The sequence below is a fragment of the Salvelinus fontinalis genome, chromosome 6, assembly GCF_029448725.1.
Source record: "Salvelinus fontinalis isolate EN_2023a chromosome 6, ASM2944872v1, whole genome shotgun sequence".
Taxonomy (NCBI): Eukaryota; Metazoa; Chordata; class Actinopteri; order Salmoniformes; family Salmonidae; genus Salvelinus; species Salvelinus fontinalis.
The window spans coordinates 40,227,342-40,237,691 of NC_074670.1; the positions used below are offsets into that span (position 1 = coordinate 40,227,342).

Sequence of the window (10,350 nt, forward strand, 5' to 3'; positions counted from 1 at the left end):
ACAAAAAAAAAATCTGTGTAATAAACATATTTTTTTTTTTGCAGTGGCGGTCCAGATTTAGCAGCAGTGTTGACTCGCTGCTGAATGCATATAAGGGAAACACTGACAGTATAAAACTCTGGATACCGTCCAACCTTAGGCCATGCCCCTCCCCCCCAAGCCCTTTCGAAAAGCCATGAAATACAATTGACTGAAATATCTTTGTGACTTGGCGTCCTGTAATGGTCAAAATTCATACAATTTCCTACTTATACGTTTTTAAAAAGCATGAACTGCAACATATAGACCGTAAGGATAATTATGGACGTGTTTCATTTGGAAATGACTAACTTCATTTGTGGATGCTCAGGTTGACTTCCCCACGGATTCGAGCTTAACGCTCTCCCCTTCTGTCAGCCAGGCAGGGGGGTTGGCGTTGGAGGCAGACGACAGGGTACAACAAAGAGGTGGCCCCAGCTGTCAGCAGACCTCAGTCACCCACCCAAACACACTCAGGGCTCACTGTTGACAGAGCAGCTCTGGGAGAATCAGAAAACTCACCCGTTGGGGTATTGACAAAACAAGAGGACCCAGACTGGAGAAACAGAATGGGTAACATTATAGCCAATATAGGGTATTAATTTCAAGTGGTCACCATCTTTTTCGGATCTTAAAAATTATCTAAAGTCAGTGTTGTTTATGACACAGTACACTGAATTAATTTTCTTTTATTTAACCTTTATTTAACTAGGCTAGTCAGTTAAGAACAAAATCTTATTTACAACGGTGACCAGGCAGGGGATGTCTGGCTGGCTATCCTTGACTTGAGATGCTTTGGCCCCTAACCCTGAGCCTAGGTTAACTACAAGTTGGCTACGACACATAGGTCATTAGGTCAGACAAACAAACAAGTGGCTGAAATTATATTGGTCCTCAAAGTAGACTAGATTTGTTTAGCATCAAAACACAGCTACTCACAAATCCTGTGTTTATAAAATGCATGCAGCCAGGACATTGAAATTAATAGCAGATAAAGGCAAATTGACTAATTAATGCATATTTACCAAGTAGCCACACTAAACACACTAACCTTTTAAAGATATATCAACAACAAAGTAACCTTGCAGCCTTTCTGTTTTTTCTCCTTAACTGGTTTAGAATAACAGATTGCTGACTATTCATACACACCAGCTAGCTACATTATTTCAGCTGGCAATCCAATAGACTTCTAAATTAAGCTAGCCATAAACTCAGTTACTGTAAGTTTGCATGCTAGCTACCATTAGCTACGTTTACATTGGACTGACAAGTGTTCATAAATAACGGTTTAAAATATGCAATACTAGGCTATAACGGTTTCAAATATGTAATAGTAGGGTATAGAAATGGAGAATGCGACAAAAAACAATAATCATAATATGCAATAAAAAACCTTAAAAGATCATAACAGTCTTCAAACGTGTATTCAGTTGGTTCTCTCAAAAGAAGTGCGCCTTTTTCATTGCGTCAAGGGGAAGTCGACCAGCTCCCTCCTTTTTCCTTCCCAGAAAAAAAATAACAGCGTCATTAACTGCTAGGTAGGACAGACCAACCAGTTCGCTTCTACTACCACTATTATTGATCATGACCCACGTCAATGCAGTACTGTCTATAAGGAAAATTGGCTACCATCATTAGTCTGTTTAATATGACTAAAATACCGATTTTTAAGTTAGCCTAGCTAGGATAAGATAAATGGTTCCAGTCAAAACACAGAGCCAACACATGGGAAAACACAAAAGCCAAGCAATTCATCACGGTAGCAAGAAATTCAGCCAGCAAATATGTTTATTTAAGAGTGAGGATAAGAAGTACCTACCTCTAAGCCAATAACATGGGCATGGTCGAACAGATAGCTAGCTCCGTCGACACAGCATGCTAACGGGAAGACTTTATGTTAGCTATCTATCGTTGGCCTGATTATAAATACATCAGCATCAATAAATGCTAGCTAAATTACCAGCTAAAAAATGTGTTTGTTAAGAAGAGGATAGCGTGTAAACAATATATACGTCTGTTTACCTTGCTTTGAAATGTTTGTGTATTGTGTGGCTGTCCGCCATGTTTTTTCTTCTTTAAATTTGTATTGGCGGTTGGCATCCAACGTTATGGTGCATTACCGCCACCTACTGTACTGGAGTGTGGGCCAGAGACAGGGAGAAACTAAATCCTACCTGCCAGCCCCGTTGCTCTTAAAAAAGAAAACACACTTTCCCGTTGGATGGTTTCCTATCACATTTAAGGACTTATTCAACTGTCTGTTTCCCACCTGCTTCCGAGTGGCGCAGTGGTCTAAGACACTGCATTTCAGTGCAAGAGGTGGCACTACAGTCACTGGTTCGAATCCAGGCTGAATCACATCTGGCCGTGACTGGGAGTCCCATAGGGTGGCGCACAATCAATCAATCAAATTTATTTTATATAGCCCTTCGTACATCAGATAATATCTCGAAGAGCTGTACAGAAACCCAGCCTAAACCCCCAAACAGCAAGCAATGCAGGTGTAGAAGCACGGTGGCTAGGAAAAACTCCCTAGAAAGGCCAAAATCTAGGAAGAAATCTAGAGAGGAACCAGGCTATGAGGGGTGGCCAGTCCTCTTCTGGCTGTGCCGGGTGGAGATTATAACAGAACATGGCCAAAATGTTCATAAATGACAAGCATGGTCAAATAATAATCAGGAATAAATGTCAGTTGGCTTTTCATAGCCGATAATTAAGAGTTGAAAACAGCAGGTCTGGGACAGGTAGGGGTTCCATAACCGCAGGCAGAACAGTTGAAACTGGAACAGCAGCAAGGCCAGGTGGACTGGGGACAGCAAGGGGTCATCATGCCCGGTAGTCCTGGCGTATGGTCCTAGGGCTCAGTTCCTCCGAGAGAGAGAAAGAAAGAGAGAAGGAGAGAATTAGAGAGAGCCAAGATGTTCAAAATGTTCGTAAATGACAAGCATGGTCAAATAATAATCAGGAATAAATGTCAGTTGGCTTTTCATAGCCGATCATTAAGAGTTGAAAACAGCAGGTCTGGGACAGGTAGGGGTTCCATAACTGCAGGCAGAACAGTTGAAACTGGAACAGCAGCTAGGCCAGGTGGACTGGGGACAGCAAGGAGTCATCATGCACAGTAGTCCTGACGTATGGTCCTAGGGCTCAGGTCCTCCGAGAGAGAGAAAGGAAGAGAGAAGGAGAGAGTTAGAGAGAGCATACTTAAATTCACACAGGACACTGGATAGGAGAAGTACTCCAGATATAACCAACTGGCCCTAGCCCCCCGACACAAACTACTGCAGCATAAATACTGGAGGCTGAGACAGGACTGGTCAGGAGACACTGTGGCCCCATCCGATGATACCCCCGGACAGGGCCAAACAGGAAGGATATAACCCCACCCACTTTGCCAAAGCACAGCCCCCGCACCACTAGAGGGATATCTTCAACCACCAACTTACAATCCTGAGACAAGGCCGAGAATAGCCCACAAAGATCTCCAACACAGCACAAACCAAGGGGGGGCGCCAACCCAGACAGGGGTTGTTTATGGAAGTGTTTATTTCTGTATTTCAATGTTGCAACTTGCTGAAAATTGTCCACAGTGTTCCTATCATCCAGATTTAACAGTACTCCAAAAAATTACATCCAGAGTGCATCAAACATGATTTGGACCTTGTTTATGGAAAAGTGTTTATTTCTGTATTTCAATGTTGCAACTTGCTGAAAATTGTCCACAGTGTTCCTATCATCCAGATTTAACAGTACTCCAAAAAATTACATCCAGAGTGCATCAAACATGATTTGGACCTTGTTTATGGAAAAGTGTTTATTTATGTATTTCAATGTTGCAACTTGCTGAAAATTGTCCATAGGGTTCCTATCATCCAGATTTAACAGTACTCCAAAAAAAATGACATCCAGAGTGCATCAAACATGATTTGAACCTCGTTTATGGAAGTGTTTATTTCTGTATTTCAATGTTGCAAATTGCTGAAAATTGTCCACAGTGTTCCTATCATCCAGTTTTAACAGTACTCAAAAAATTACATTCAGAGTGCATCAAACATGATTTGGACCTTGTTTATGGAAAAGTGTTTATTTCTGTATTTCAATGTTGCAACTTGCTGAAAATTGTCCAGCGTTCCTATCATCCAGTTTTAACAGTACTGCAAAAGAAAAAATTACATCCAGAGAGTGCATCAAACATGATTTGGACCTTGTTTATGGAAAAGTGTTTATTTCTGTGTTTCAATGTTGCAGCTTGCTGAAAATTGTCCGCAGTGTTCCTATCATCCAGTTTTAACAGTTCTACAAAACAAAATTACATCCAGAGTGCATCAAACATGATTTGGACCTTGTTTATGGAAAAGTGTTTATTTCTGTATTTCAATGGTGCAACTTGCTGAAAATTGTCCATTGTTCCTATCATCCAATTTTAACAGTTCTACAACAAAAAAATGACATCCAGAGAGTGCATCAAACATGAGTTGGATCTTGTTTATGGAAAAGTGCTTATTTCTGTATTTCAATGTTGCAACTTGCTGAAAATTGTCCAGTGTTCCTATCATCCAGTTTTAACAGTTCTACAAAAGAAAATTACATCCAGAGTGCATCAAACATGATTTGAACCTTGTTTATGGAAAAGTGTTTATTTCTGTATTTCAATGTTGCAACTTCCTGAAAATTGTCCGCAGTGTTCCTATCATCCAGTTTAACAGTTCTACAAAAACAAATTACATCCAGAGTGCATCAAACATGATTTGGACCTTGTTCATGGAAAAGTGTTTATTTCTGTATTTCAATGTTGCAACTTGCTGAAAATTGTCCACAGTGTTCCTATCATCCAGATTTAACAGTACTCAAGAAAAAAATTACATCCAGAGAGTGCATCAAACATCATTTGGACCTTGTTTATGGAAAAGTTGTAACGGTATTCCTCCTCCTCTACAACCGAAGAGGAGGAGTAGTGATTCGACCAAGGCGCAGCGGGTTGTGATGACATAATTTTAACAAAAACAAGACGAGAAAAACACGAAACGAAACCACTTGAAATAACTAACAAAATAACAAAACAAATGTAGACAAACCTGAACTATACGAACTTACATAAAACATGAAGAACGCACGAACAGGGAAAATAGACTACACAAAAAGAACGATAAACAAACCGAACAGTCCCGTATGGTGCGACAAACACTGACACAGGAGACAACCACCCACAACAAACACTGTGAAACAACCTACCTAAATATGACTCTCAATTAGAGGAACGCCAAACACCTGCCTCTAATTAAGAGCCATACCAGGCAACCCTTAAACCAACATAGAAACAGAAAACATAGAATGCCCGCCCAAACTCACGTCCTGACCAACTAACACATACAACAAACTAACAGAAATAGGTCAGGAACGTGACAAAAGTGTTTATTTCTGTGTTTCAATGTTGCAAAATGCTGAAAATTGTCCGCAGTGTTCCTATCATCCAGTTTTAACAGTTCTACAAAACAAAATTACATCCAGAGTGCATCAAACATGATTTGTACCTTGTTTATGGAAAAGTGTTTATTTCTGTATTTCAATGGTGCAACTTGCTGAAAATTGTCCAGTGTTCCTATCATCCAATTTTAACAGGTCTACAACAAAAAAATGACATTCAGAGAGTGCATCAAACATGATTTGGATCTTGTTTATGGAAAAGTGTTTATTTCTGTATTTCAATGTTGCAACTTGCTGAAAATTGTCCAGTGTTCCTATCATCCAGTTTTAACAGTTCTACAAAAGAAAATTACATCCAGAGCGCATCAAACATGATTTGAACCTTGTTTATGGAAAAGTGTTTATTTCTGTATTTCAATTTTGCATCTTCCTGAATATTGTCCGCAGTGTTCCTATCATCCAGTTTAACAGTTCTACAAAAACAAATTACATCCAGAGTGCATCAAACATGATTTGGACCTTGTTTATGGAAAAGTGCTTATTTCTGTATTTCAATGTTGCAACTTGCTGAAAATTGTCCACAGTGTTCCTATCATCCAGATTTAACAGTACTCCAAAAAATTACATCCAGAGTGCATCAAACATGATTTGGACCTTGTTTATGGAAAAGTGTTTATTTCTGAATTTCAATGTTGCAACTTGCTGAAAATTGTCCACAGTGTTCCTATCATCCAGATTTAACAGTACTCCAAAAAATTACATCCAGAGTGCATCAAACATGATTTGGACCTTGTTTATGGAAAAGTGTTTATTTATGTATTTCAATGTTGCAACTTGCTGAAAATTGTCCACAAGTGTTCCTATATCATCCAGTTTTAAAAGTACTCCAAAGAAATTAAATCCAGAGTGCATCAAACATGATTTGGACCTTGTTTATGGAAAAGTGTTTATTTCTCTATTTCAATGTTGCAACTTGCTGAAAATTGTCCACAGTGTTCCTATCATCCAGTTTTAACAGTTCTATAACAACAAAATGACATCCAGAGTGCATCAAACATGATTTGAACCTTGTTTATGGAAAAGTGTTTATTTCTGTGTTTCAATGTTGCAACTTGCTGAAAATTTTCCACAGTGTTCCTATCATCCAGTTTTAACAGTACTCCAAAACAAATTACACCCAGAATGCATCAAACATGATTTGAACCTTGTTTATGGAAAAGTGTTTATTTCTGTATTTCAATGTTGCAACTTGCTGAAAATTGTCCGCAGTGTTCCTATCATCCAGTTTTAACAGTTCTACAAAAGAAAATTACATCCAGAGTGCATCAAACATGATTTGAACCTTGTTTATGGAAAGGTGTTTATTTCTGTATTTCAATGTTGCAACTTGCTGAAAATTGTCCACAGTGTTCCTGTCACGTTCCTGACCTATTTCTGTTAGTTTGTTATATGTGTTAGTTGGTCAGGACGTGAGTTTGGGTGGGCATTCTATGTTTTCTGTTTCTGTGTTGGTTTATTGGGTTGCCTGGTATGGCTCTTAATTAGAGGCAGGTGTTTGGCGTTCCTCTAATTAAGAGTCATATTTAGGTAGGCGTTTTCACAGTGTTCATTGTGGGTGGTTGTCTCCTGTGTTTGTGTATATGTTTGCACCATATGGGACTGCATGCGGTTTGTTCGTTTTATGTAGTCTGTTCCTGTTCATTGCGTTCTTCACGTTATATGTAAGTTCGTCGTTCAGGTCTGTCTGCATCGTTTATTTGTTTTGTTTGTTTATGCAAGTTTAGTTTGTTTTTCCGTCGTGTTCAATAAATTATGTCATTTCACTACGCTGCGCCTTGGTTCGATCACTACTCCTCCTCTTCGGATGAAGAGGAGGAGGACTGCCGTTACAGTTCCTATCATCCAGATTTAACAGTACTCCAAAAAATTACATCCAGAGTGCATCAAACATGATTTGGACCTTGTTTATGGAAAAATGTTTATTTCTGTATTTCAATGTTGCAACTTGCTGAACATTGTCCACAGTGTTCCTATCATCCAGATTTAACAGTACTCCCAAAAAAAATTACATCCAGAGTGCATCAAACATGATTTGGACCTTGTTTATGGAAAAGTGTTTATTTCTCTATTTCAATGTTGCAACTTGCTGAAAATTGTCCACAGTGTTCCTATCATCCAGTTTTAACAGTTCTATAACAACAAAATGACATCCAGAGTGCATCAAACATGATTTGAACCTTGTTTATGGAAAAGTGTTTATTTCTGTGTTTCAATGTTGCAACTTGCTGAAAATTTTCCACAGTGTTCCTATCATCCAGTTTTAACAGTACTCCAAAACAAATTACACCCAGAGTGCATCAAACATGATTTGAACCTTGTTTATGGAAAAGTGTTTATTTCTGTATTTCAATGTTGCAACTTGCTGAAAATTGTCCACAGTGTTCCTATCATCCAGTTTTAACAGTTCTACAACAATAAAATGACATCCAGAGTGCATCAAACATGATTTGAACCTTGTTTATGGAAAAGTGTTTATTTCTGTATTTCAATGTTGCAACTTGCTGAAAATTTTCCGCAGTGTTCCTATCATCCAGTTTTAACAGTTCTACAAAAGAAAATTACATCCAGAGTGCATCAAACATGATTTGAACCTTGTTTATGGAAAGGTGTTTATTTCTGTATTTCAATGTTGCAACTTGCTGAAAATTGTCCACAGGTGTTCCTATATCATCCAGTTTTAAAAGTACTCCAAAGAAATTACATCCAGAGTGCATCAAACATGATTTGGACCTTGTTTATGGAAAAGTGTTTATTTATGTATTTCAATGTTGCAACTTGCTGAAAATTGTCCACAAGTGTTCCTATATCATCCAGTTTTAAAAGTACTCCAAAGAAATTACATCCAGAGTGCATCAAACATGATTTGGACCTTGTTTATGGAAAAATGTTTATTTCTGTATTTCAATGTTGCAACTTGCTGAAAATTGTCCACAGTGTTCCTATCATCCAGTTTTAACAGTTCTACAAAGAAAATTACATCCAGAGTGCATCAAACATGATTTGACCTTGTTTATGGAAAAGTGTTTATTTCTGTATTTCAATCTTGCAACTTGCTGAAAATTGTCCACAAGTGTTCCTATATCACCCAGTTTTAAAAGTACTCCAAAGAAATTACATCCAGAGTGCATCAAACATGATTTGACCTTGTTTATGGAAAAGTGTTAATTTCTGTATTTCAATCTTGCAACTTGCTGAAAATTGTCCGCAGTGTTCCTATCATCCAGTTTTAAGATTTCTACAAAAGAAAATTACATCCAGAGTGCATCAAACATGATTTGACCTTGTTTATGGAAAAGTGTTTATTTCTGTATTTCAATCTTGCAACTTGCTGAAAATTGTCCACAAGTGTTCCTATATCACCCAGTTTTAACAGTACTCCAAAGAAATTACATCCAGAGTGCATCAAACATGATTTGACCTTGTTTATGGAAAAGTGTTAATTTCTGTATTTCAATCTTGCAACTTGCTGAAAATTGTCCGCAGTGTTCCTATCATCCAGTTTTAACAGTTCTACAAAAGAAAATTACATCCAGAGTGCATCAAACATGATTTGACCTTGTTTATGGAAAAGTGTTTATTTCTGTATTTCAATCTTGCAACTTGCTGAAAATTGTCCACAAGTGTTCCTATATCACCCAGTTTTAAAAGTACTCCAAAGAAATTACATCCAGAGTGCATCAAACATGATTTGACCTTGTTTATGGAAAAGTGTTTATTTCTGTATTTCAATGTTGCAACTTGCTGAAAATTGTCCGCAGTGTTCCTATCATCCAGTTTTAACAGTTCTACAAAGAAAATTACATCCAGAGTGCATCAAACATGATTTGACCTTGTTTATGGAAAAGTGTTTATTTCTGTATTTCAATCTTGCAACTTGCTGAAAATTGTCCACAAGTGTTCCTATATCACCCAGTTTTAAAAGTACTCCAAAGAAATTACATCCAGAGTGCATCAAACATGATTTGACCTTGTTTATGGAAAAGTGTTTATTTCTGTATTTCAATCTTGCAACTTGCTGAAAATTGTCCGCAGTGTTCCTATCATCCAGTTTTAACAGTTCTACAAAAGAAAATTACATCCAGAGTGCATCAAACATGATTTGACCTTGTTTATGGAAAAGTGTTTATTTCTGTATTTCAATCTTGCAACTTGCTGAAAATTGTCCACAAGTGTTCCTATATCACCCAGTTTTAAAAGTACTCCAAAGAAATTACATCCAGAGTGCATCAAACATGATTTGACCTTGTTTATGGAAAAGTGTTTATTTCTGTATTTCAATCTTGCAACTTGCTGAAAATTGTCCACAAGTGTTCCTATATCACCCAGTTTTAAAAGTACTCCAAAGAAATTACATCCAGAGGGCATCAAACATGATTTGGACCTTGTTTATGGAAAAATGTTTATTTCTGTATTTCAATGTTGCAACTTGCTGAAAATTGTCAACAGTGTTCCTAGCATCCAGATTTAAAAGTACTCCAAAAAAAATTACATCCAGAGTGCATCAAACATGATTTGAACCTTGTTTATGGAAAAGTGTTTATTTCTGTATTTCAATCTTGCAACTTGCTGAAAATTGTCCAGTGTTCCTATCATCCAGTTTTAATAGTACTGCAAACAAAATTACACCCAGGGAGTTCATCAAACATGATTGGAACCTTGTTTATGGAAAAGTGTTTATTTCTGTATTTCAATGTTGCAACTTGCTGAGAATTGTCCGCAGTGTTCCTATCATCCAGTTTCAACAGTTCTACAGCAAAAAAATGACATCCAGAGTGCATCAAACATGATTTGGATCTTGTTTATGGAAAAGTGTTTATTTCTGTATTTCAATGTTGCAACTTGCTGAAA

The 10,350-nt window shown here is 37.6% G+C and overlaps 1 protein-coding gene across 7 annotated transcripts in view; it reads right to left on the reverse strand.

Annotated features, from left to right (window-relative positions):
• Positions 1–2,130, reverse strand: part of LOC129857834 (polycomb protein SCMH1-like) — a 45,480-nt gene extending 43,350 nt beyond the window's left edge. Inside the window, exons 1-4 of one of the 7 annotated variants that reach the window (XM_055926461.1) lie at positions 2,041–2,130; positions 1,838–1,896; positions 1,412–1,518; positions 331–501 (exon numbers count right to left, since the gene is read on the reverse strand). The gene's annotated coding sequence lies outside the window, so the exon portion shown is untranslated. Of the gene's footprint in view, positions 1–330; positions 1,519–1,837; positions 1,897–2,040 lie in introns of all 7 variants that reach the window. The other 6 variants (XM_055926463.1, XM_055926462.1, XM_055926468.1 and 3 more) reach the window with 6 other exon arrangements.
• Positions 2,131–10,350: the final 8,220 nt, after the last annotated feature.